General features: G+C 43.4%; 1 long non-coding RNA gene across 1 annotated transcript in view; it reads left to right on the top strand.

Annotated features, from left to right (window-relative positions):
- The window catches only part of LOC109321513, a 79325-nt gene extending 54541 nt beyond the window's left edge, over positions 1-24784 (top strand). Inside the window, exons 2-3 of the long non-coding RNA XR_002104072.1 lie at positions 24017-24111; positions 24654-24784. This is a non-coding gene — a long non-coding RNA (uncharacterized LOC109321513). The remainder of the gene's footprint in view (positions 1-24016; positions 24112-24653) is intronic.
- Positions 24785-25795: the final 1011 nt, after the last annotated feature.

Raw genomic sequence — 25795 nt, 5'->3', positions numbered from 1 at the left:
CTTTTTGTTGTCCTTGATGCCTGAAGCTAGTTGGAGTTCAGTTGCAGCCTTGGCTTTCCTGGTTTGCTCCCTGCAGGACCGGACCAGTGCAAAGTAATCCTCCTTGGAGGCTAAATTCTTTTGCACTGCTTTAATGGTGTCAGTGTTTGCACACATCAGTGGTGTATTGCACATTAATTCCAGCTGCTGTAGGAAATGCAGTGATATAATGCACCTTAAATGACTTGGGGTGCAGCAAACTAAAACTCCTTCAAGGACTTGCTGCCCCTACAGCCATGGAGTGATGCTCCAGGCTCCGTGAAGCTCCATGGCTCTGCAGGAAGCCCTGCAGGCAGCCTGACAGCAGCCTGGGAAAGCAGGCTCCACTCAAGAAAAGCACCAAGCCTGATTTTCCTCCCCACCTCACCCTGTCCCGGAGCCTGCCTGCGTGCCTGAGATACACAGGGGCCCAGTGCTTCCCTTTGTGACTGTGGTGTCCCCTGGGACTGCCCAAGCCTGATGCCTGCAGCTGGATGCCACGTGTCGGGGGCACCGCTGCCATGGGGGGAAGCACCCCCCACATATCCCAGGGACTGCTCTGCATGCTGGTAGCTCAACCTCCCCTTCCCACCAGAGAGGCATTTAAGTCAGTGGGATGTGTGCACAACACAGGGATTTAATCAGCGCTAAATTGAAGCAGTATTTTTTAAAACCCACTGCTTCAATTTAGGGCCCCCTTTTCATCTACATGTGCCCTGTATTTCAGCCTCTGATTTTAAATCCTTCCACCCAGGTGTAGGGAATGTAGCTTACACTTCCCCACTAAAGACAGCCAGGTAGATGAGTGTGAGATGTGCTTAGTGGTAGATTCCAAAAGGAAATAGGTAAGGAAACTGCAGAATGATCTGGCTAGGCTAAGCAACATCCATGAATATGAGTACTTTCTAATGCATAAAGAGTGTCAGAGAATGGGCCAGCAGGAGGTACCAGGAAATAAACAAGAACTGGATGATCAGATGGTGGTTGGCAGCTTGTTCACTTCTGGCAACAGAGTACTCTGCCTCTGAAACCACAGCCACCAAGTTCAAGAATTCTTTCTAATGCCTTGCATCAGAGGAGAAGGAGCCTACTTTATTGGCAGAAGAAATCAAGCCATGCAGCTCCAATTTTGGGAGAACTGAGGCCCCCTTTCTGGGAGGATGCTGTTGATGACCTCTTTCTTCATGGGATCTGAGAAGTGGATTTATTGTCATGGGAGCTCTTCTGCTTTTAAGGAACCCACATCTAAGATGTTAATGAAAGGTTGCTAAGACTCATCCAACCCTCTGATGACTACCCATACTAGTCATTCATATGAGCACTAATGATACCACCAGGGGAGACCTTGCTCAGACTACAGGACCCTGGGAACAAAATTAAGGGTCTCAGGTTGTGCTCTCATCAGTCCTTCTAGTTAAGGGTAAAGGATCAGGCAGGACCAGATGTTTTGTGGAGATCAGCACATAGCTGTGCAGATCATATTGCTTGCAGGGCTTTGTTTTGACTATGGGCTTGTTTTGAAAGAAGGTCAGTTGGGTCCACCTAATGAACAGGGGAAGCATAATTTGGTATGTAGACTAGATTATCTAGTCAGAAGGGATTTAGACTGTGTTCAATAGATCATGGAAATAAAATCCCAGAGGTAAGCAGAAATCAAAGTCATTTGGATAAAGGGTAAGAAAGGGAAGACAGTATGGGGAGTTTAAACGAGGCTGTAAGAGAGAAATTAACTAGTCATCTAAGCCAGGGTTCTCCAACTTCTGAGCAGCTGTGGGCTGCATGCTATGGGGGCAATGAGCCCCTGGGCTACATGCCATGCAGGCTGAGCAGACCTCCGCAGTGCATGGGCTCTCTCAGCAGCACTGTACTTCAAAAAAGCATATTTTAACAAACTCACACAATTGGTAGGCAAGATCCCATGAGAAGCAAGTCTGAGGGGAAATGTGTGTATAGGAAGGAGCACAAAAGCATGCTATTCTTATATGAAAAGAGGATAGGATGCAGAGTAAAAGGCCAGCTTGGTTAAACAGTGAACTCTTCAATTACCTAAAATTTAAAAAGCAACCTCAGATAAAAATGAAAATTTAACACATTACTAGGGATAGTTATTGGGAGAAAACCAGGAACATACAATTTGAAATACATATAGCAGGGGCCTAAAGACACAAAAACCATTCTCTATAAGTATGTTTGAAACAGAGGAAGACCAAGGAAAGGTTAGGTTCCTTGCTGAAAAATGAAGAGACTCTAAAAATGGGTGATACAGAAAAGCATAAAATATTTAATGTATTTTTTACTTCAGTCTTCACAAAAAGGTCAGCCATCAGATAATACACACAGTTAACAGCAAGGCTAGGGATCCAAGTAGGGAAAGAACAAGTTAGAGCTTATTTAAGTAACCTGGTTTTAAGTCAGCTGGAATAGATGAGATTCATTGTAGAGTACTCAAGAATCTGGGTGAGGTAATTGCAGATCTATCAACTATTACCTTTGAGAACTCATGAAGGTCATGGGAGATGACTGGAAAAGTGAACATCTTTGGAGAGGAAAAAAGTTGTATCCAGGAAATTACAAACTGGTCAGTCTGACTTTAATACACGGAAAGATAATGAAGCATTTTATCAAGAGACTAATAAAGTCATAAGGAACGGCCAACATGAATTTGTGAAAAGCAAGCCATACAAAACCTAATCAACCTGATATCCTATTATATCATGGAGACAGACTTCCAGACTTCCTGGATCAAGGAAGAGCAATAGAAGTGATATACTTTGACTTTTAGAAAGCTTTTGACATTCCCATAAGTATGCTACAGGAGTACAGTCTAGATGATTGGATAATTATACTCAAAAAATATCTTATGTTTTACCAGAAGGTGGTATCAAGTGAGGTTAACCAAGGATCTGTTCTAGGCCTTCATTGTTTAGTATTTGTGAAGACTGAAGTAAAAAACACATTAAACTTGTCAGATTTCTACACATCGTCAGTAACTAAATTGCATTTTGCAGTCTATAAGAGACCTATGTTTTCTTTGGTTTTCCTCTTACTTTTAATGTAATTGTAAAATTCCTATTTATTGTATTTTATGTCCATTGCTGCATCTCAGATCATTCCTAGGCTTTCCTAATTTTATCCCTGAATACCCATGTGATACTTTCATACTCTTCGCTATTCATCTGACCAAGTTTCCAATTTTTATAGGTTTGCTTTTTTGAGTTTTAACTTATTGAAAAGTCAGCTGCCTAGCCAAGCTGGCCTCCTCTTATACTTCATCCATCACCTTGGGATAGCTTGCTGTGACCTTAAAAGGCCTTCCTTAAAGAGCAGACATCTCTCCTGGACTTCTTTTCCCCTCAGAGTTGCTTCTCAGGGAACCCTAACCAACAGTCCCCTGAGTTGGATGAAGTCTTCTTTTCTTCCTTATTTTCCAGCTCCCCTTCCTTAGGATCTTGAACACTGCCATTTCTTGCTCAGTGGGTGCATCTACACAAAATGCTTTACTGCACAGCAGAGCAGTTTAGTGCAGAGTAAGCATGTGCATCTATTTGTGTTATCTCCTCTACTCACAAATACATTTGCTGTTTGCAAATAGAAGTAGCAAATTATTTGTGAGTAGTTATTGTGCAGTAGCAAAAGTGTAGACACTGATTGGAAGCAAACTTGCTCCCAGTCAGCTCTGCCACTAGCAGGTCAGCCTCATCACAGCCCCAGGTCCCAAGGCTGGGAACCTGTCCTGTCCCAGGGCTGGACCAGCTCTGTGGCAGCTCCAGCCCCAGACCCCTAAAAGCCTTCAGGGGCTGTGGAGCCCTGGGGCACATGCAGGCAGTCTGTGGTCATACAGAAGATTCCCTCTAAGGTGTGCAGCTGTGCACAACTAAAAGTGTGGCCACACACAGCCTTTTCAAGGCTGTGCACCATGAGAGGTGGGGGCAGGAGCCTGGCATGTGGTCTGATGGCTCTGGGGAAGTGCTCTGCTCCCCCGCATCAGGGCTGGGGAGTGAAGCACTTCCCCAGAGCTGGAAAAGCCTGTGCCAGCCTCCATCCATGTCTTGCCTCACCTCAGGGAAGAGCCACTGCCTTCCCTGAGTGAGGCTCTGCCAGCTCCAGGACACTACCACAGGGGGTCATGCACACAGAGCACTGTGTGCCCCATCATGTCATGGAGGAGCATACACTTCCAGGAAAGCCTCCCCAGTGGTGGCCTTGCCCATGCCAAAGAGGTGGATGACATAGCAGAGGCTGGTGGGTGTGGCCAGTTTCACCAGGGCAATAGCTAGCTGGGTGTCCACTGGGAAGAGCTGCTACATGGTGGTGTCCTGCCACTCTAGGTGCAGGCAGAGCTTCTCCAGGAGGTCCAGGGATGTGGCCCAAGTCATATGGAATGTCTCCAACCACTTTTCACCATTCCAGGTTGCCTGGACAATGTGCACCCACCAGTCCTGACTGATCAGGTGGGCCCAGAGGTGGCAGGGCTGGAGGCCCCAAAAGAGCATGGACATCCCTGGTGGTAGTGTCCAGAAGCATGTCATCACTGCTCCTGCTGGGGTCCAGCCTGCAGGATAGGGTCTAGGTGGCAGCAGCATGGTGGTGGGGGACCTGAGGTGGCATGGTGAGGCCAGCCAGTTGGTCAGAAGGAACCAGACTGCTGTGGGACAGACAGAAGTTGCTGCATCTAGCCAACCATCCAGGAGTGCCAGCATTGTGGTCAGAAGGAACCCAGGGCACTGACCATCGCTGCTGGGGCAGGGACTGAAGTAGCCATGGTATAAGGAGGTAGAGGCTATGGTGACAGAGCTCCTGCATGTTGCTCCAATGCTCTGCATACTGCTCCTGGCCAGAAAAGTAGCTGGCCAGAGAGCAGGGAGCTGGCTGTCTTTTAAAGACAGCCTCCAGCCACAGGCAGCTGCAGCTGGAGACTTCAGCTCCCCATAGTGGCAACAGGGACCCATTGTAGGGCCCCAGAAAGCAGGAGCTGTTCGTTGCTAAGAGCATCAAATCTGCTCCTACTTCTCTGCATGTGCAGATGCCTGCCTGGGAGTGCTTACTCTCATGTTGTTTACTCAAGAGTAAACTGCTCCTGGATCAAATGCATGTGTAGATGCACCCACTGTCATCCACTGTCATAAGGACTGCTTATGCACTGCTGGGTTTCTCTCCCAGTAGATGTACTGAAAATTAAATTTCTACATGAGAACCAAGTCCTGTGTTCTATCAGTTGTTTAAATAAGGCCTCGTCCACCTTCTGTTCTTGGTTTGGTGGCCAGTAGCTGATCCCCAGCATGACATCTCCCCTGCTACTTTCCCCTTTCACCTTTACCCAGAGGCTTTCCACAGGCATATCTTCTACTTTATACTGTACCTCAGAGCATGTGTATATCACTTTTAAATATATAGCTACACCTCCTGATTTTATCCCTGCCTATATTTCCTGAACAAGCTATAGTCAAGCATGACCATAGGTTGTTTATCCCAATTACATTATAATTCCATTATTGTACCAGGACATCCAGTTCCTCCTGTTTGTTCCTCATGTTTCTTGCATTAGTATATAAGCATTTCAGGTATCTAACTAATTCTCCTATCTTCTCCCTGAGAAAATTGCTAAAGCTTCTGCTATTGCTCCCCCTTACTAAGTTTTTATCCATATCCTCTGGCTCTTTTCTTACCTCTGGGCTTTCTTCTCCATACTATAGTGAATCTAGTTTAAAGCCCTCTTCACTTACTTAGCACACGCATATGCAAAGATCCTTCTCTTCATCAGGTGGACTCTGTCTCCTCCCAGCAGTTAATCCCATAGTTGACAATGCCATAGGTGTAATGGAAACACCATATAGGCAGTCACGTGTATCTTGTTCTTCAGGTGTTAAGAACTATGAGCAACCATAGAGTGGGTCAGAGGCAGGTATCATAATCATCATCTTTGGCAGCTGTCGGTCTCAGGAGACCATGGAGATTGTGCTTTTGATGGGTTACCAGGCACTACCACAGCTTTTTCAGTGGCTGAGTTTGATGTATGACAAGCAGACCCTCTGGCAAGTTGCACATACAAAATTGGTTGAGCTTGCACTGGCATGATGAGTACCATTTTGTCTTGCCTGCCTCTGACATCTCTTCTTTAGCTCATCATTGATCCTCCCGGTCTTGGAACTATGTAGGCCTTACTTCACAGAGAACTTCCACTAACAGAGGTCTGAAATGATTGATTCCTAGCATTGGCCATTGATGCACAACTCATGATGGTTCTTTTTGCAGACATCAACAAATGAAATTTGGGCCATCCAAGTTGACAGTTGCCAATGGCCAGCTCCCCATAAGAATATATCCTTGGGGATCCTGATCCACATATCCTAACCAACAGAGGTGTCTCTATTTAAGAACCATAAACATACTGGGTATCTTGGCCCATTCCAGAACAGTGAAGCTGAGATTTGTCACACCATGTTATGCCCAGGATATGGCAGAAACATGGAAGATGAAAACTGTTCAGTTTTCTTTCTTCCTTAGTATAAGGTGTCCATGTTTCACTGCAGTGTAATAGAGAGCTAAGTATGTTAGCACTGTAGATGGATGTCTTTGTCAACACAGTGTCCAATCTATTTTTCCAAACTCTCTTATGAAGTATAGTCATGGTAGTGCTTACCTTTCCAAAGCAAGCATTAATTTTGGCTTTCAACCTAAGATTTTGTGAAATGGTGAAGCCCAAGTAAGTGAATTTTTCAACCTCTCCCAGGTTCTCATTATTTATTCTAACTTTGAGAGGGTGATCACCTTGTTGACCCATGGCTACTGTCATCTTTAGGCTAATGGTCAGACTGAAATTGTCACAAGCACGAGAAAGGCAATCCCTGAGACTTTGCAGTTCTGATTCTGAATGACTAACAATGACTGTGTCATTGGCAAAGACCATTTTATGGACAAGAACTTCTTGTGGTTTTGTTTTTACTTTGAGATGAGAAAGATTAAAGAGTTTCTGATTGGATCTAGTTTGAAAATACATTCCTTCTGAACAGTCATTGAATGCATATTTGGGTAGGATAGCAAAGAAAATCCCAAAAAGCATTGGACCTAGGACACAGCCCTATTTGACACAGCTCTTCATTTCAAATTCTTCTGAACATGACCCATCAAACTGCACCATTCCATGCATGCCAATGTGGAAGGACTTGATAATGTTCAGGAGCTTAGGAGGGCAGCCAATCTTCTTCAGGTTTTGAAACAAACCATCTCTGCTGTCAAGATGAAAAGATATAGCATGGTTAAAATTAGGTAACATTTGCATAAATAATGAATTCCTGCTAATAACTGGGATTCCTCATATATTTGAATTAATTTGACATGGTTTACCTAGATTTTGGACTATACCAGTGACCTAAGTCTGGAACATTTCCAATTTTCTTAAGTAAAAATGTATTTGCTTCTGACTTGCAGTATTAGATGAAATCAGTATTCTATCCAGGGCAATAAAAAATATTTTATTTATAAGACTGAGAATTTTAAAATATAGCTGAAACTTTAATGTATCCCTTTTCCTACTTCAGTGACATTCTTTCAGATTCATATAGGATGCTGCCATTTTAAAATGATATATTTAAAGGAGACTAATTATTCTTGAGAAAATAATTATTTTATTATATAAGCCTCAATCTTTTCCCAACGTGCTCTGCAAATTGATTTTTTGTAATAAATCTCAGTCAATTAAATCCCTTTATTCATTGGAAGAGTTGCAAGTCCCACCACTTAGCTCATAAGGAACACTGGAAAGCTCACTTATTGGCATGGGAATAACTGAGGTGTCCATGAATAGCTGAGCATCAGAAAGCAACAGAATTGCTGTTTGACCTACTGCTTTAGAATGGTGAAATGAATCAGTACTGGTGGAATGAATCATCTACACAAAATGCTTTACTGCACAGTAGAGCAGTTTACTGCACAGTAAGCATGTGCATCTATTTGTGTTATCTGCTGTACTTGCAAGTAAATTTGCTACCTGCAAATAGAAGTAGCACTATTTGCTAGCCCACTGCCACTCCAAGTGTCTTGACCTTAGAAAAAAACATTTTGACTGCAGGTAGAAAGTTCAACTAAAAAACTTGCTCGAAGCAGGACCCAATATATGGAAAGTGACCACCAAAAAACTTTCTGGAGAGGAAATGAGCTGCATTCTTGCCCTTTCCTCCCCATAGCTAAGCCCACAAGAAGACTATAGCTTAGTTAGATGATAAACATACTTTTTCAGAAAGGACAATTTAGGAACCTGTGAGATAAGAGACAGGACCCAGGGCTGGTAAAAGAATGGAGAACACTCCGGGTTTAAAGTTCGGAGGATACAAATAGATCTCTCCATGTAAACAGAGAAATCCTTCTCACTTGTACTAAAGGAAACTGATGTAGTAGAATGTTGTGATTTTGGTGGTTACATCTCTTGGGAAGACACTAGAGGACAACTCAACTATGTACATTTAAACAGGTCTTATATTCCATCCCAGGTGAACAGTAAATTCATCCTTACCACCCATTGCTTCTCACATTCCTCCCATTAGATGAAGCTCACCCTTGAACAGCTGGTATTTATTGTTCAAATCTGACATTTAGATGCATCAGATATATAGGCAAACAACAGCTCCATGTGCAAAAGCCTATCACCCCAACCCACATGATTTGATCTGAAAACAAGATCTAAAATTGGTAGGTTTTGCCAGACCCTTTAAAGAGGAAGATCAGGAAAGCTTACGATAAGTGAAAAAGAAGGAATTGGTGGGGGGAGCCAGTGTGGTCATTTTGAAAAATATAGAACAATAGGAATTTAACTATAGGCAGAGAATTTGCAAAGAGCTTATTGAATTACAGCCATTTAAAATATACATAGATATATGATCACTGGTTCATAGAACTAGTACTCTTATAGGAGTTCCAAGGGTCCCCAGATTCTGAGGCCTCGTTGCAATAACCCACAGTGCAAACATCAGCTAAGAGATGGTCCTTTCCTGAAACATCTTACCATCTAAATAGAGACAGCCAAATATTCAAAAGAGGGTGAGGGAAAACAGAAAGTTCAAAAAGGAAAGCCATGTGAGAAGCTGAAACAGAATCCCTATACACTTCATCCTCATTGCTAGGGTTTCTCCCTCTAATGCTACTGTTTTTGGAAATTCACTAGCCAATAACAGACAACTGATTGTTATACTATATGATTGCTCTTCTTGATGAATTAGGTTTTTAAATAAAGAAACCTTTTCAGTCCCATGGTGCAGTTGCTTTGTTCTAATTGTAGTCCACTGTAGTTTTCTGTGTTTCATTGAGGAGGGTGAATGTTTGTTCATTTGTTTTACTGCAGTTTTTCCTAGTAAAAGGCTCCTTGCTGATAGTGTCTTACTTCCAGTTATGTCACAAATTACAGGATGCAGTCTGGAGATTTTCCTCTTCCCCTCCCTGTCACCACCCATTTTTAACAGTCTCTCCTCTGAAGTAACTCTCATTACAACCAGTTTCCCTCTGCCTATGGTTTGCACAATGAAAGGACCCCCTGAAGACCTGTTCATCACTGGGATCTGCAAAAGGTTCACATGTTGGGCTCATTTTACACTGCATTAGCTTTTGCATCAGCAAATCATGACTGCTGGCCCTTCAAGGGTTAGCAATTGGATGCATACTCAAGGCTCACAGGTGGGAGCTGCAGAAGCACAAAGCATTAAGTCAGAACAGTTAACAGGGAAACAATGTCAGTACAAGGACAATAATCGCTGTTATTCTTGGTGCTCCAGGAATAACAGTGATTATTGTTCTTGTTTTAACATCATCAACATGTTGTTTTCACAATTTCTCTGGACAAGAACATAGTGTAAGAGGAAACTCTAAGGTGACCTAGCAGGACATTTTAAAATAATCAAGTGGGAGGAAGGGAAAAACATATTTTTCTATGATAAAGAATTCAGAAACGGCCATTAGGAAATATGAAGAGATAGGTAAGTTTTGAAGAATTAAAGATTTCTTTACAAAGGTAGCTAATCTACAAAGGAACTTCCCTCTCTCACTGTTGCCCTAGTGATTCCCCTCTTCACCCTAAACTAACTCTTACTCTGTGTGCTACTCCCTTTTTCTACATGTCCTTGACAAGGTTGTAAAAAACTAACAGCTATCCTTAAATTCCTAGGCTTGTTTGAAAATTCAGAATGCAACTGAAAAATCATCAGAACCTTATGCCACCTGTAATTGGCAGCACTAAGTTACTGGTGAAAATGAATTTTTGTACATTTAGTCAAGATAGACTGGATTTATATAGCCTGAGCTCTATATTTATACAGACCAGGGCTAAGTACAGATGTTTGAAAAGCTCCTGGTGGAAGCACTCCAACTTATTGCATTTTACTCAAAGTACAATAAGTTAGAACAGAAGCTAATCAGACAGAAGTTCACTGTTTGGAATGGAGGGCTCCTAGGAGACTGACAAAGCAACCCCTCTCCCCAGCCCAGCTCCCCCACCAGCTGGTGACTCTCAGTAGTGGCTGGAGGGTAAGAGGTAGGGAACAGAGAGCCCCCAGCATGATGCCTTTGTCTGGGGGGGCAGGCTAGGTCTGTATGGGGGAGGTCTCCCTTCCCCTCCCAAGCTTCTTGCTAGGTGCAGGCAGCAGCTACAGTGCAGCCTGGCCAGGGCTGTTGTGGGGTAAGGACTCTAGGGTCTGTGTCCCTGTAGCAGCCCTGGCCAGGAAGTGACACACTGATGCCTGGCCAAGGCTGCTAAAGAGAGACAGACCCCAGAGCCCTTCCCCTGCAACCTCTTCCCCTCAACCAAACAGTGGTTTGCTACTGCCTGAATGAGGTGGCTTCTGGGAAAGGGACCCTGAGCTACTTCCCCCACAGCCTGCCTCTGCTGGGATGCAGCATGCCATGGGGCTAGGTGTGGTTGTGGGGAAAGAAACCTCCCTTCCCCTACTTTACCGCCTTCCCACCAGGCTACACATGGAGCTAAGATCAGAGGCTGTCACTGACTTTGTCCCTTGAGACACCACAGGGAAAAATATATATATATATATAAATCTATATACCTCCCAAAGGAAAAATGAATGACTCAATTCATATATAACAGAAATACCATATATTATATATACAATATATAATTATATATATAATATATATTTCTGTTATATCTAACCAGATATATGGATTGAGTCATTCATTTTTCCTTTGAGAGGTTTATGAAAAACACATAGCACAATTTTAAAATAACTAGTAACAACACAGACCTCTCCCCTAAGTCATTGCTTTATCAAGAACTGCTATGTCTGAAATTCCCATGCTCCTGACATTTAAAAGCAAAAAAAAAAGAACATTATTATTTATATGGTGTAAAGTAAAGCTATCATGCTCCTGAACATGCAATCCACCAGACAAATACCTTTACCACACCATAATCATAGAATTATAGAAAAGTCGGGTTAGAAAGGATGTGGAAGGTCATCTAGTTTACCCTCTGCTCCAGGAAGGATCACCTTTATATAAACCATCTTAAATAAGCTTTGGTCTAGCCTATTAAAAAAAAAAATGATACAACTTTGTGAACAACACTATGGTCTCAAGTTACAGCAAGGGAAGTTTACTTTAGATATTAGGCAAAATTTTATCACTAGGAGGGTGTTAATGCACTGGAATACATTACCTAGGGAGACTGTGGAATCTCCATTCTTGGTTTTTAAGAAAAGACCCAGCTAGATTAAAATTTGGCTGGGATCACATTGTTGGGGATAGTCCCACTTTGAGCAGGGGGTTGGTCTAGATGACTTTCTGAGGTCCCTTCTAACCCTAATTTTTAATCATTCTGGGATTCTATGATACAACTATCAGGAACAATACCTGAAACATCAAAAAACCCTCTAATTTGCCACAGGTAAAGCAGAGGGATGAGGACCACTGAAAGGACAGGAAGTAGTTGTTAAAATATGTTCACTGGATCCAAGGAAGAAGATAATGCATCCTACTGGGGAGGAATGCAAAGGGTACAGACAGAAGTGACAATTTTTGCCTGATCTGGCCACAGAAAGTGGTCTATAGCAGCGACCAAACACAAGTTCTCGGCTGCAGACCACTTAAAAAATGGCCAATCAGATGAAAACCTGCAAACTCTTTGCATGAGGGTTCAGATGAAGACATTTCAAAACATAGCATCTTCTGTAGCTTGTGTCTGGTTGCCTGCCTGCCAGCCTTGAAGATTTTTTCAGAATGGGAGGGGGGGAAGGGAGTGGATAAAGTTTAGAGTATGTTTTTTTCATCCCCTACTGAAGGGTAGAGTGGGTATATTGGAGCCTACCCAAGGTAGGGGTCCCCAATTCACCCCACCTTCCAGCACTAGCTGGGGAACACCAAAAACAACCTCCTTCTGCTCCCTTTCTCCACTGCCATTCTGAAAACAGAGACAGGCTGAGAGGAAGGAGGGACCATTGCTAGGGGAAACCAGCAGCAGGCCAGCACCCAGCTGCTAGATTCCCTTTCCCTAGAACCAACAGTGAACTTCTGTTTGGTCCAGGAGATTATTTTTTGCAAACTGTTCTGAGTCATGGTGGGGACCTGCACTTCTGTTTGCACCTAAAAAAACTCCACAGTCTATGTCAATGTGACAGTGGGGAAAATTCCTTCCTGCTCCCATATGTAGTAACAGGTCTGATCCTGAGTGGAAGAGTAAGGCTTTCTATCCAGGAACTTCTTTGACAGCTAGTCCCAGCAGGAGCATGGACACATTCCAGTCAAAACCCCAGCCTTGGCTGCAGTTATCATTCAATGCTCTGGAAGAAGAAGAAAAAATTTTCCTGACACCCTTGATGTTCTTCAAGTGTGCAGGACAAATCCAGCCTATGGAGCCTTAGCATCTGGCTCATGGAGATCCCCACAAGTTAGAACATTTGGCATCAGAGAATGGTGGAAGCTTCACATAGCATGACCCAAACCTGCCTGGGGCAATTGCCATTCACCAGGTTTGGGGCTGGGCCCACTCCCCATGCATCTGGATCAGGTCAGCTTGCTCCCTTTCTCCTTCCTCTCCTGCACATCTGGATTGGGTAGGGATGCCCCCCCCCGGCACATCTGGATCGGGCTAGGCTGCTCCCACACAGTCCCAGATTGTGGCTGCTCCACCCCATCCCCATCCCCATCCCCATCCCCATCCCCATCCCATCATGCATCTGAATCGGGGCTGGGCTAACCCTCACCTCAGGGCAGGCAGATCAGGGTCAGACTGTACACTCTCTGTGGCTGGATTGGGCTCCAGCTGTACTGTCCATCCAAGCCAAATCAAGACCGCCAACCAGATTTGGCCCACAGATGAACCCAGCACTGCCCATCCAGCCTGTGGGGCAAAAAGGTTGGGCACTACTGTTCTAAAACACTTGCACTGCTCTCCACTGTGGCTCCACTGCAATTGAATTTGTGATTGGGAAATTGGCCAAACCATATTGAGAATGTGGAAGAAAATTCTGCCTCTAGACCTCAACTACTCTCAACAGGAGATCCAGAATAGAAATCTAAGAGGGAGAAGGGAAAGTTTTAAAAACATCATAGAAAACACAAATATCAAGTGAAGAAAAAAAAGCACACACAATTTAATGTAGATGTAGATGTACACATAGCAATATTAAACTCATCTGTCCAAGAAGAGTGAGACAAAATGAACAAAATTAAGAAATGAAATTAGCTTCCTTATTTCTTCCAGGAGTGCCATACAAAAAGGCAGCTCCCTACACTGTTATGGCATCTGCAATGTAGTCCTTGTTCCTGATAATGAATAGGCAAATCCTTTTTCAGGATACAATCATTCAAAGCAAGCAGTGAAAAAAAACATAAATGTGAACAAGTGCGAGCGGAGATTATATAGAAAATAATAAACAGCATGCACCTGTTCCAGCGATCTGTGCCAGGGATCATGGGAGCACTATAACAGCCTACAGTTTCTGCAATACATGCAGGGAGTGCTGCTTATGATGTCATGCACATGTGAAACAGAATAGTTAATATGGTCACACTACACTACTGCAGCTTGCATGGATTTAGTTGCATCGATGTACCATTTAATGGTACAAATCTATAGTGTACACAAGACTATCAAGACAAACAAGCAAAGGAAACTGTGCTAAGTTATTAATTCCCATTAACACGCAATTAGCCAGAAGTGAAATACTCTTAGCCAAGATTGCTGGAAACAACAGTAAAGACTGGCAGGTGCTGGAAAGGTAATGACAACCTCCAGTGCCAAAGTACATTCTACTCCCATTATCACTAAACCCTGGTCAATCACTCAAAATCCATGATTTTTGCTGATTCCTATACAAGAGAAGAGATGAATCACTAAAACAAAACAAATTATAGACTATAACCTCTGTTTGCTTCAAGGTATCAATACAATTGCTGATGTGATCAGCCCTGTGTGACAATGAGGTGTTTTCAGTAAACAGTCAGAACCAAGCAATCTTAGAACATTTCTACATTGAGAAAGGATCTGCCCACACTGCAGTTGGAAATGTCATGGTCCCCCTAGCCATAAGCAAGCTAATTCTAAATGAGCTATCTTGGGTAGTCTGTGGGCACGCCTCCATGTTCATTAATGCACCGTAATTATGGCACGCTAAGTTAATATCTGTAAAAACAGTTATTAACTTCATGCACCATAATCAGTGCCACTGTGCATTTGCACAGGTGAATGCTTTTTAAGTGGCGTTAATGTGCATTAGACTAAATCTACTGCACGTTAGTGCATTAGCAGAGTTTTTGCCTGCCACATTAATGCATAGTACAATTAGTCTTCTGTGCATTAAGCATCTTGTGTAGACATGCCTTGTAGCTGCAGCATTTGGAGGACTTATCCCAGGTGAGATTTTAAAGCCTGTGCTCTGCTTCCTTCTGCTGTCCTGTTACTGGTATCCTTTGCTAGTTGAAGGTAACTAGGGTGTGTCTGTAAGAACTACTGTCTCAGCACTGCAGTATAGGTATACCAGCTGTGTTTATCAGTCACAGGCCCAAAATGCTTTCCTCTTTTAGGGTTTAGTGGGATGCAAATAGCCAAGAATATTCTCATGTTCTTTAAAGCTGATAGTCAATAACACTCAAACATGTCTCTGGCTATTAGAAGTGGCTTTGTTGATGCCTTTCTATTATCATTTCCACCAGGTTTTACTCCGCTCTTTAAATTTACTTTGACATGGTTGGCCAAGTCATGCCAGTAATCATATGAATGAGATAATTATAGATACAAAGGGATTTTGCAGTATTGGCGGTGGTAACCAAATGAGCTGTTGGTGATGATGGCAGCAAGACAGATGCTATTGTTTTGTTTTTTTTAAAAACAGTTTGTCAAAATCAATAATGTTTATGGTTTTAAAATGAAGCACTGGAATAAATCCCTTATTTCAACTACTCTAGGAATATTAAATTACTCTGCAACTACTTAGCTTTATCTCCAGAGAAATGAAGAAAAGGAAGTTGAAAATTATTGTGCACCTTCTTTTAATACATGCTACTTAAATGTTATTGGCAGTGTGTGCAGAAATGCCAATTCTGGCTTCATTTTTTTCTTGCTCAACAGTGGATGTAGATGAAGAAGAATAGTGTTAAGTGGGAAAGGTATTTAGACAAAGGAAAATGGTGGAGGGGGAAGTATTCAGCAAAAAACAAACGGTCACTAACCTAAAAACCAAATTCATCTGGAAAAATTCCAAGTTAAATTGCTTTATAGAAAACATGTACACAAATGAGAGTGTTCAGAGAGAATGTAAATTCTTGTAACGTGAATGGGATAGTCCCATTGGATTTTCTGTTTCAGATATGAGAAAGTCATCTAATTAAAATGGGATTATTTCTCAGATTTTCTATCTCCTGTTTTGCTATGCTGCTCTTTTTCATCCTAATCTCAAAGTGACCACTGTGGAAAACTGGTGTCAGAACAGTAGTTTATACCTAACCTTTTGGCTGTGTAAAGATGTTCGAAAAGCCTGAGGTGGAACTGATTTAGGTGATGCATTTTTCTGTAAGTGGCCTAGGTTAGATTGGTAATGAACAGTATATACTGTGGCAGTGCACCTTTGGGCACTTGCCACTTTAAGGGCTGGAGCAGGCAACTGGCAGGTACCTGATTAGGGCGCCATTTTAAAACTAAGGTCACCCAGGCAGAGCCAGTAGTGTGTTGTTTGCAGCCTAGGGAGTAACATTACCCAACTGAGCTGAAACTCACAATATCCTGAAGTTAAAGGCAGGAACTGGGGGGATGAGTTGGAGACTTCTGGTCCTGGGCATGACCTAAAACTGCACCCTGCCAGGGAAGGGATGCCTGGTGGGACTGCCAGTGGCATGGCAGCCCCACTCAAATACCAGGACTGTTCACCTCCCTGGTGAAAGGCAAGTCAGGGTGCTTCAATAACCCCTAGCCCTCACAACATGGGGCTAGAGGTACAAGGTGGGTACAAGGGCCAGGCATACCTATAGCCACCTGATCCCGAGGGAGTATAAGACCCCAGCAGAGGAGAGGGGCCACACACAGCTGCAGCCACCTGAGCCCCCACAGGGGAATAAGACCCTGGACGCCCCAAGGAGGGAAATGTTGAGAGGCCCCAGAAAAGGGACCCATTGTGAAGCCCCAGAGAGGAGACAGTTATGTGGCCCTAGAGAGAGGTGGAAGGGCCCAGAAAGGGGTGACAGTAATAGTTGCCTGGAGAAGGGAAAGAATGGTAATGGTCCAAGTGAGAGGGGCATGAGGCTAGTTGATTGGAGGGTGGTCCAGCTGCTGTGGATACTGGATGCTAAGGCCTGGTGTGTGCCCCAACTGGGATTGGGTGGTAGGCTGAGTATGAGACCCAGTGTACACCTCCAGAGGAGAGGATGGGTGCTAAGCTGAGTGGGGAGGCTGAGTGCTAAACTGAGTGGGGCTCAGCCAAGGTGTTGAGTGTGAATCCTGACCCCAGTACTTCCTCAGGTGTGTGGAGGCTGCATGTATGGGTTGGAGTAACCCCAATAAATCCTCCAACACCTGAGTTAGGGTCAAAGAGTATCAGCTGGATACCATCCACAAGGAATGGGCCATAGTGTAGGGAAGGTTCAGAGCTGTGGGTAGTGCCTCTTGGCATTGGGGGATGTAATGGGCAGCCTCCCATATTATACCACCAGTAAAGGGAACAGCAAAGTCATGGCAGGTGAGACTGGGTGGACTGCCCCATAGAAAGGTGGGTGGGCCAACTCAAGACTTGGCCCTGTCACATGTACATTTGTCCTTTGGTGGGGGAGCCAACTGGGCTACCTGGGGGAGCCAAGCAGCCAAGGCCTAAAAATTGGGGGCAGCCCTGCACACTTTTCAGCATGCCCTGCTGACTCCCCAGGGTACCACAGGACTGACAGACCATACCTGATTGGCTGCTGGGTATGACTAACCTTGCCCCCACACTCACCCCAACTTAATACTCCAGGACCCTGTAAGTACGGGCCAAAAAGCCTTGCAGCACCCCAGGTGCCCATGGTACCTGCAGATAGTGGCCAAGATGTGGAGGTCACAGGTTTTCTTTCATACAGGCCCAGTCCTGATGTTCTGCCACCTAGACCCACCAGAGGCAAGCTGCCTACACTGACTCCTGCTTGGGAAAGTGGTGGCTAAATGGTGTGGTCCGGGTGGCAGGATGCCTGGTTCTGGCTACTGAGATGTGGTGTGCAGGAGCCAGGGTTAGGCTCCATGGGGCTGTGCCCAGGCACAGGGGCATGGAGGTTCCTAGCTGTGCAGGGGCTAGGGTTGGGTTCCATGATGCTGTGCCCAGTTAAGAGGGTTCTCTTGGACCCAGTGCCTGGTATGCCTGTATATTGTGGGGTGTTTCATAACAGGGTGCAGGGGCACAGCTCAGGGATGCATGAGCCCCGGTATCAGGGCTCATGCAGGAGACATAGATGCCTCCCTTTCAATCCCCCACCCATATCCCCTGCTGCTGACAGAAGGCCACAGACAGGAGGCAGGGCTGGGGAGAAGGTCTGTGCTGGCTTGGCTGTGGGAGAACTTGGGGGCTAAGTTCCTCGGGGCCTTTGGCCAGAGCAGCTGAGTTCAGGCCAAGTGCTAGCATACCCTCCCTGCAAGAAGGGATTGTGGGGGGGGCCACAAAAGAGTCTGGGATGCTGAAAGATAGCAATCTAACTTGAATTGATAGGGGATCTGGTACAAGAGTTTGATTTACTGGTCTAACCTGAATCAATTAATGTACACACTGAACCAGATCTATCTTAGACTGGATTCTGTCATTTTTAGACTACTTTTTGTGCATCAAACTTCTGGATGATTATGGGTTTTAACTGATTTCTGATTACTTAGACCTGTTTATGTGTAATGTTTCTACTGGGCCTTTAAGTCAAAACCACTGCAGAATCAATCAGCAAGTGCTGACATTTTAAAATAAATTAATATAAAAAGAAAAAAAACGAATCTTGACTTGCACTAGATTTCTCCTCTGTGGTGTGAAGGTGGAGAGGGTGGTCATAGTCTACTCTTTAGCTAGTTTCCTTTTACTCTGGTAACTCTGAGACTGCACTGTTGTGCTCAAATTTAGATAGATGTACTTTTGCTTTTCTGAAATTGCTTTTTTGCAAATTATTTCTCTTCTTTACACTTGTTTCCTTAACTTTGAAGCAGCAAGTTAAAAGAGGCCACATCTGACTTTGAACAATTTCTGCAAATGACCCTTGAAATATTTTTTGTCAGTGTCACTTAGCATTTCCCACCAAGGGCTGAACTACATGCTGGGTTTGATGGGTTTTTATTGCTAGTGATATCCCCTGCTGGGGATCAAGATCATGCATCCAACTTCTCTCCCTATGGCAGCTTTTTCCTTAACTAAGCATGAGTTTCTATGTCCCTAAAGATTCCTTTTAGACATCAACTGTTTTCTTGGTCTCATGTAAAATGAAAAACTGCACCTCAGGGATATCCTAATTTATGTGCTTTATTTTAAAATGCCCCTCCAGTGGAAAAAAGTCACAATGTAAAAGTGATACTTTGGCACTGTATAAATGTGCTTCCAATATAATTTTTACATTCTGATTCACATATTATTCATCAAACAGTGTTTTGCTGCTTTCTGTAATTGAAATTCCAGTTCTTGTGTGGCAAAGATAAAATAAACTTGTTTGTCCTGATTTATTTTAGTGATGAGCTAAGTCCTTTCAAACTAACTCAGGTACCAATTGAAAATTGTTTCTCAGCTTGCACACAGAGTGATGTTTATGGTTTAGGTACCTCTAGGGCTTACAATGCTGTATGAGTTCCATTTGATTGTGTAAGATTTAGTGAAATGGATAATTATTTTCCTGGAGGCATAAAAACATTTTAAAAGACTTAATAAATGTTTACCATCTTTAAAGTTTAAAGATATTTAGGCTATGTGTGGGAGAGTTTCAAATATTTCTACACATGAAGCACTCATGGTCTGCTTCTGGCCCTGTGTACTTAGGATAAATACAAGGTATAATGCTGGAAGAGAACAGCTTTTCTAACTAGTGGAGCTTAGAATCTTTGAATGGCTTTAAGTTGTTGGTTTTATACTTCCATTTCAGTCATGTTGTTGGTTTTAGACATAAAAACTAGTCAGCTCAGGTTTTAAGTCTTGGAAGACTTTTCTTTAGTTAGAAATTAGTATAGTAGAATTCTTTTTCTTATTTACAATGTGGGCTAATAAAATTCCAATAGCTTGGCATTTGAAAATCTCAAGATACTTTGACATTTTTTAATCATTTTAATGCAAAATCATCAGTATGCTTATTTTATAACAGTATCTGAAATATTTTTCCAATTTCCTGAAAACCCATTAGAAAAAAACTTCTGAAAAAAGAAGTTTTTTGTTTAGCAAACACCAAAAAAAATAAAAAAAACAAAGCAGGAGTCGATTTTTAAAAAATCTTTCTGGCCAACTGAAAACTCAAAATGCTTTAATTTTGTCCAACTCAAAACTTTTTTTTTTCAATTTCATCTTTAATTTTGGTCAGCTTTTTAAAAATGTTTGCATGATACTGAAATAAGTTTCAGAATTAAATAAAAATGTTTCATTTTAAAAAGTTAGAACAAAATATTTCAATCAGGAATGCATTGGGAGTTGAGGGAGCAAGGGTATAGACGTAACCCTACTCCACTTTGATTCCTGTTCCACTCAGACTGTAAAACCGTATGTCTAGGAAGGCAACAGCATTTCTATTCCAGCAGTGCCAAGAGACTCAATTGAATTCATGGTTCACTATCATCTCCCTGATTCCTGCTAATCTCTGTCCACTACACAAGTGTTAATAACCCCTCTGTCCTTTTTAAGGGTCTTGCTGTTTCACTGTTCAAACTATCCTGTCTTCTGCAATTTTGCTGTCTGTTAGCCTTTCCTTGTAATGTCTCTCTTTTATTTCACAGACTTGCAGATTACTTCAGCTCTCATTTAAAACCTTAACTTAGGTGTAGTAATTTTAGCTTAAGTGTTGAAATGATTGACACTGAAGTATTGGAGGCAGTGTCAAGGCACTTAAGAAGGATAGATTTCGTTATATGAATCTTAATAAGAGAGGTTCATTTAACTATAATGACTATAGAACTAATGCCACAATATCTTTTGATTATTCTATGTTTTGCCTAGCTTGTTCTCATTTTTAATCTTTATGTATTATCTAGCAAATTAGTACACATCCTAATAGTTATATTTGTTTTGCTTTCATCTTAAACTGAAGAGTACAGTGTTAGCCACCTAGCACATTAGTAAAACAGAGATTTTTTCTTTAACTAGAGAAAAATATTGTGTTGTGTTATACGTGATTTTGTGCCATACCATCTGCACTTTCCTCTTTGAAATCCTAGATTTACCCATGATTTCATCAAACCTAAACTGATTTGGAGTTAATAACTCATTCAGTTAACTCTAAACTTCATGTTTTAGTGAAAAAGTGACAAAATTATCACTTATTCCTAATCCTTGCAAAATCTACTGAGAGATTTGCTCTTGATTTCAGAGGAGACAAGATTAGACTCTAGGTTCCCTGATGAAGCAGTACATAATGAGTCTTTTGAAAAGAAGGCCAAATAACCTCCCCTAATATTCCATGGTCCACATAATGATGACAGAAACATGAGCACTTTTTTTATGGACAGTGTCTATCTCATGTGGGATCTGGAAGGGTGGCAAGGAGTGGGGTTCAAAGGTCGGACTTCCTCATGTCACCAACAAGCAGCAGAACTCACCAAGCATATAGGTGTGTGTTGACTGTAAGCATTGTAGAGCCTAGACCCCATTTGGCTTGATGTACTTCTGTTAATTTCTGACAGGGGAACCAAGATATCACTCAGGTGCTCTGGCGTGTTTCCCTCTCTCCTGCCATGACTTTGGTTTTACCTTTAGTTCTCCCGAGTGATACTCTAGGACTGGTGAAGGAGTCTCTTAATGGGTCTCAGCCTCCCCTACACCCCACCCTTACCACTTCCTCAATGTTGGATGGTATTCTGATCTTGACAAGAGAGGAAGCAAAGTATTACAACCCCCTCCGCCTCCACCAGCACTATGTGTGTGATGTGGAATCAATTCCTTCTCTCATTATTTTAAATTGGCCTCTGCCCAGCATCCTCCAGGCAACCCAGGCAAACTAAATTGGGGTTAGCCCTTGGACTCAAGGCCCCTTTATACCAGTCCCACAAAAAAGAACTGAGAATAAGAGAACAGGGGGGAAAAAAAGAAAAAAAAAAGAATTAAAGTTCCAAACATCTGCAAAAAACAAACAATGAATGTCTGGGTGTCTCCCTTCAGATATTAATTTTCAGTCCCATGGGCAACAAAGGCATCTCTGGGCTGGTTCTGTTACAAGTCAATCTCCAGTCCTTAGCAGAAAGGTGAACCCTTCCAGGTAGCTTCCTTCATGAACTGATTTGGAATCCTCAAGAGAAATGCTAGCCCTCTATGGACTGTTTCCTGTATGTGGTGGTTGCGCTTAGGATGCCTCTTCATGCCCCAACTTTCCCGCCTGCCACATCTTGGATGTTATTATTATATGTTCTAATTTATGATGTCACTAGTCGGGATGGTTATTATCTATTGTACCCATCTGGTCTCGAACATCCAGTTGTGCTTTGTGTGGCCCCAGATGCTCGGGGTTGTTCACCTGTCCATCCCTGCTGTCCCGCCGAGTGGATGTCTCTCTCCCAAATAGTTTCTGCCCAATCTCGCCTGCCACAACTTTGTATCTTATTGCACTGGTGGGGTGTCTGACTGCTGGGGTTCTCTCAAGTATGGGACAGCTGGATGACGATCTTCTGTGAGGCTCCCCCTCCCCTCTTCGTTGCCCTTACACTCTGCCATGATGGGTTCACTATGTCCTTCGGCCGGTTTCTCCAAATGTTGGGGCTCTGCAGATGCTCACTGCGGATGGTTATATCAGCCTGCGGGGCCTAACCCTACCTCTGTCCACAGTGCCTTACTACTGCCGGGCCTCCCAGGGGATAGTAACCCCTCCTGGTCTTAAGCAACACCTGGTCCCTAGATAACTTACACCACAACCCCTCCAAAGGTGGAAAACAAAAGAACCATTATCAACAAGAAAGAAAATATGAACATGTGCACCAAAAGGGGAAGGTCTCTGCCCTCTTGCCCTCTATACTAATGGCTAGCTCAACAATGCCAGGCCTCAGATGTCCAAGGTCCCTACGCAGCTATAAACTGGAACCTGGCTAGACTGCCAGCTTCAACACTCTCCTCCTCACTCTTTGACCCACCTGTAGGCTTGCTGGACCTGTGGTGGCCCTTCTCCACACACCTCCCACATGTCCCTCTTGGGGGGGGGCTCTACATCACTGGGTCCCATCTTCTGCAGCCCCTCATGCTGCTTATGCCCTTCGTCCCCCACCTGGGGTGTCTCCTCAAGCCCACCGGAGCCCACGACAATACCTCCTGGTTTGGCATCCTGGTGGCTGCTGCTCCTTCCGGCTCCCCAGTAGTAGCCCCTCCTTCTGTTCTTTCCAGTCTACAGGGCCAGGTCCCCATTCTGAGAGAGGGACAACAGCTTCCTCACTCCCTGTGCTGGTCCCGGCAGCATTGTTCTTGTGGCGGGCTTCGCTGTGTTCCCCCATGTTGGGAGAGGCAGCTTCCCACCCCTTTTCCCCTCGTAGGGGCTCTGGGAAGAACCTCCCTGTTAAGGTCCCTGCCAGGTCTCTCCCCTGCTTCCTTGCCAGTGGTTGTTTTTATATCTGCCAGCCAGCTCCTGCTGCCGGCATTATCCACTGGCCACAGCTGTATAAGAGCATGGCTAATGAGCCGCTCGGGTCCTGCCTTCATTTTTGGCTTTGCCGCAGATCCTGCTACAGGCAAGAAGTTTTTTGTTTCTTTCCTTTTACTTTTGCCTTCCCCGGCATGTTCCTGACCCCAGGGTCCCCCCCCTGGCTTCTCAGGGTCCACCCCTCTGTTTCTCCTCATGACATATATAGTTGGTTATTATATATAGTTTGGGGTTTTTTGTTTTTGTTTGTTTGTTTGTTTGTTTTTTATGCCTCTATTATGGGGGAATACTTCACTCGCCTTCTTGAATATCCACACACAGTCACAGACATACATATATTCACAGTCTGATTCATATTAACACTTGTCTTTAGTTTTTATCTTTTATCACTCTATACAATTTTATATTTACTTTTAGGCAGAAGCTGCCTTTTGTATCCTATTCCTTTTCTTTCTTTAACCTTATCAGTAATATCAATTTTGTAACTCTACCTATATCATGTTCTAATGCAACAACTATTTATTTGGCAAAAGAACTTAGTATCAGTAAACAAAGTCTCTTTCTATCTTGTTCACCTGTTTTCTCTTTGTTGCAGGCTTTTATCTTCAACTCCACTGTATACTCCCCTTTTCTTCAGTTGATACGATATACTTTTTATCCTGAGTGTGACTGAAGCCTCAACTCCTCTTGGAGGACAATCAGACACCATCTCCAAGCCTGAGACAATGGGTCAAAATACACTCTCTTCTCTTTGTTTACTTTGCAGGTCGACGGTCACACACTTCCCGCAGTTTGTCTCCTTGGAGAGCCGCCCCTCCTCCTCAGAGCTCAGCTCCCTCCAGTGCTGTGAGAAGTCTTCAGGTAAGTTTTTTACCCCCTGGGAATCCTTTTTCTTCCTCTTTTTCTCCTTTGCACCACTCTCTTTCTCACTGAAGTTCCCGTCTCTACTCCTCCTTCTGATCCCTGGAGCGTCCATCCTAATATAGTAATGGCTCAAGAAGTGGCATTCTCCAGGTCTTTTTGCCGCATCCATGTTTACTCCTTCACACTGTACAATTCAATTCCAGTCTCTACAAGGGAGACCAACCTCTCTGAATGGCCTCCTTCACAAACCCAAACACAGTCCTTAAGAGGAAGGCAAGCCCCACTGGGCTGGTTCCTACACCAGGTGGCTCTTCCCCTGTTGTCCACTCATCCCAGCCATGTCTGACTTGAGTCTCATTTACAGGCGCCTGTCCCATGGAGTCTATATGGTCATTGTGGCATTCTGAACCTTGGTACCTGTTTTTACCAGTGATCCTCCAATCACCCATGCACACAGCCCATGCCCCTCAGCTGTTGCCAGCTGCACACACTTCCAAGTGGGAAAGTCCTCTGACATCTTCTCTTCCGTGATGCTACAGACTCTCATTGGTGTCCACTCCCTGGAGCCAAAAATACCTTCCTGGGCTCACCGGCTGCCAATGTAAAGGGAACAGTGACTCCAGAAGTGGTTCATGGAGCCCCATTTTATGCCAGCTTCCTCAGCTTCATCTAAGGTAAATGACAAGGGTTTCTCCCCTTCTTACAAGTCTCTGTCTCCACAGTGTGTTTCTATTTAAGAGCCCAAGTAGGGTAGTGGGTATGGTAGAGTGATTCCCACCAGGACAGTTCAATTACTGTCTCTTACTACAGCTGTCCCTTAGGGCCCTGTCACACATTTAAATGAAATAGAAATCAGCTATAAAGTTGTTACACATTTTCAAGCACTAACTTTTAGCTGTTTGGCTCTTCTTATGGATGAACATTTTTATGGCATGATAATATCTGTTCATGTGGCCAGTCTCAATTTATTTCACAATTAAGCAGTTAATTGCATAATAGATGCAACATGTGGCAGGGGTCTTAATAACACCATATCTCTAAATGCAATGCAGCAATATAAACAGATGTGACTAGATTCAGTTTAACACAAAACATAATTAAGTTATATTTCCCTTAAGTAGAACTAGTGCCTGAGAGTAATGAGAATAAGTTCTTCCTCAGCTGCTAAATCTCTGTAGTCCACTTCATAACAGCTGAGCTCCTGAACATCCATTGGACAACAATTTGAAGCTTTAAAGTATTAAGGATGTGCCAAATGGTTCACAAATAATTATTACACTCAGCAAATTTGTAGGGCAACTTGCAGCCCAAGAGCTGCTGTGGCTTTCTACTGTATCATTATGTAAGCAGAGATTGCCAGAATGCATTCCAGTCACAGCAACACTCCATTGTGTTCCCTTTAGTGTTTGGATAGGACTGTGTAATATGCTAACTTTATGTAAGACAGGAATTTCCATGAATAGGAGAATGTCCCAGCTGCCTAGATTAGCATCACCAGTCTGTAGTAATAAATATAACAAATCAGAGCTACACCCTATTTTAAAATAGTGGGGAAGTTGGGAATTGGAGAATAGTCTCTTAGTTACAAAGCAGTGTCTGCAGAGACAAAAACACAGGAAAGGGTTGCCTGTTTTTTAATCTACAATTAAAGTTCGTTGCTTTGTCAGCCATATATACTTGT

Source organism: Crocodylus porosus, unplaced genomic scaffold, assembly GCF_001723895.1.
Source record: "Crocodylus porosus isolate Cpor-Errol unplaced genomic scaffold, CroPor_comp1, whole genome shotgun sequence".
Lineage (NCBI taxonomy): Eukaryota > Metazoa > Chordata > Crocodylia > Crocodylidae > Crocodylus > Crocodylus porosus.
Note: the sequence above shows the minus strand (reverse complement) of the source record. Positions and strands in the feature narration are given on the sequence as shown.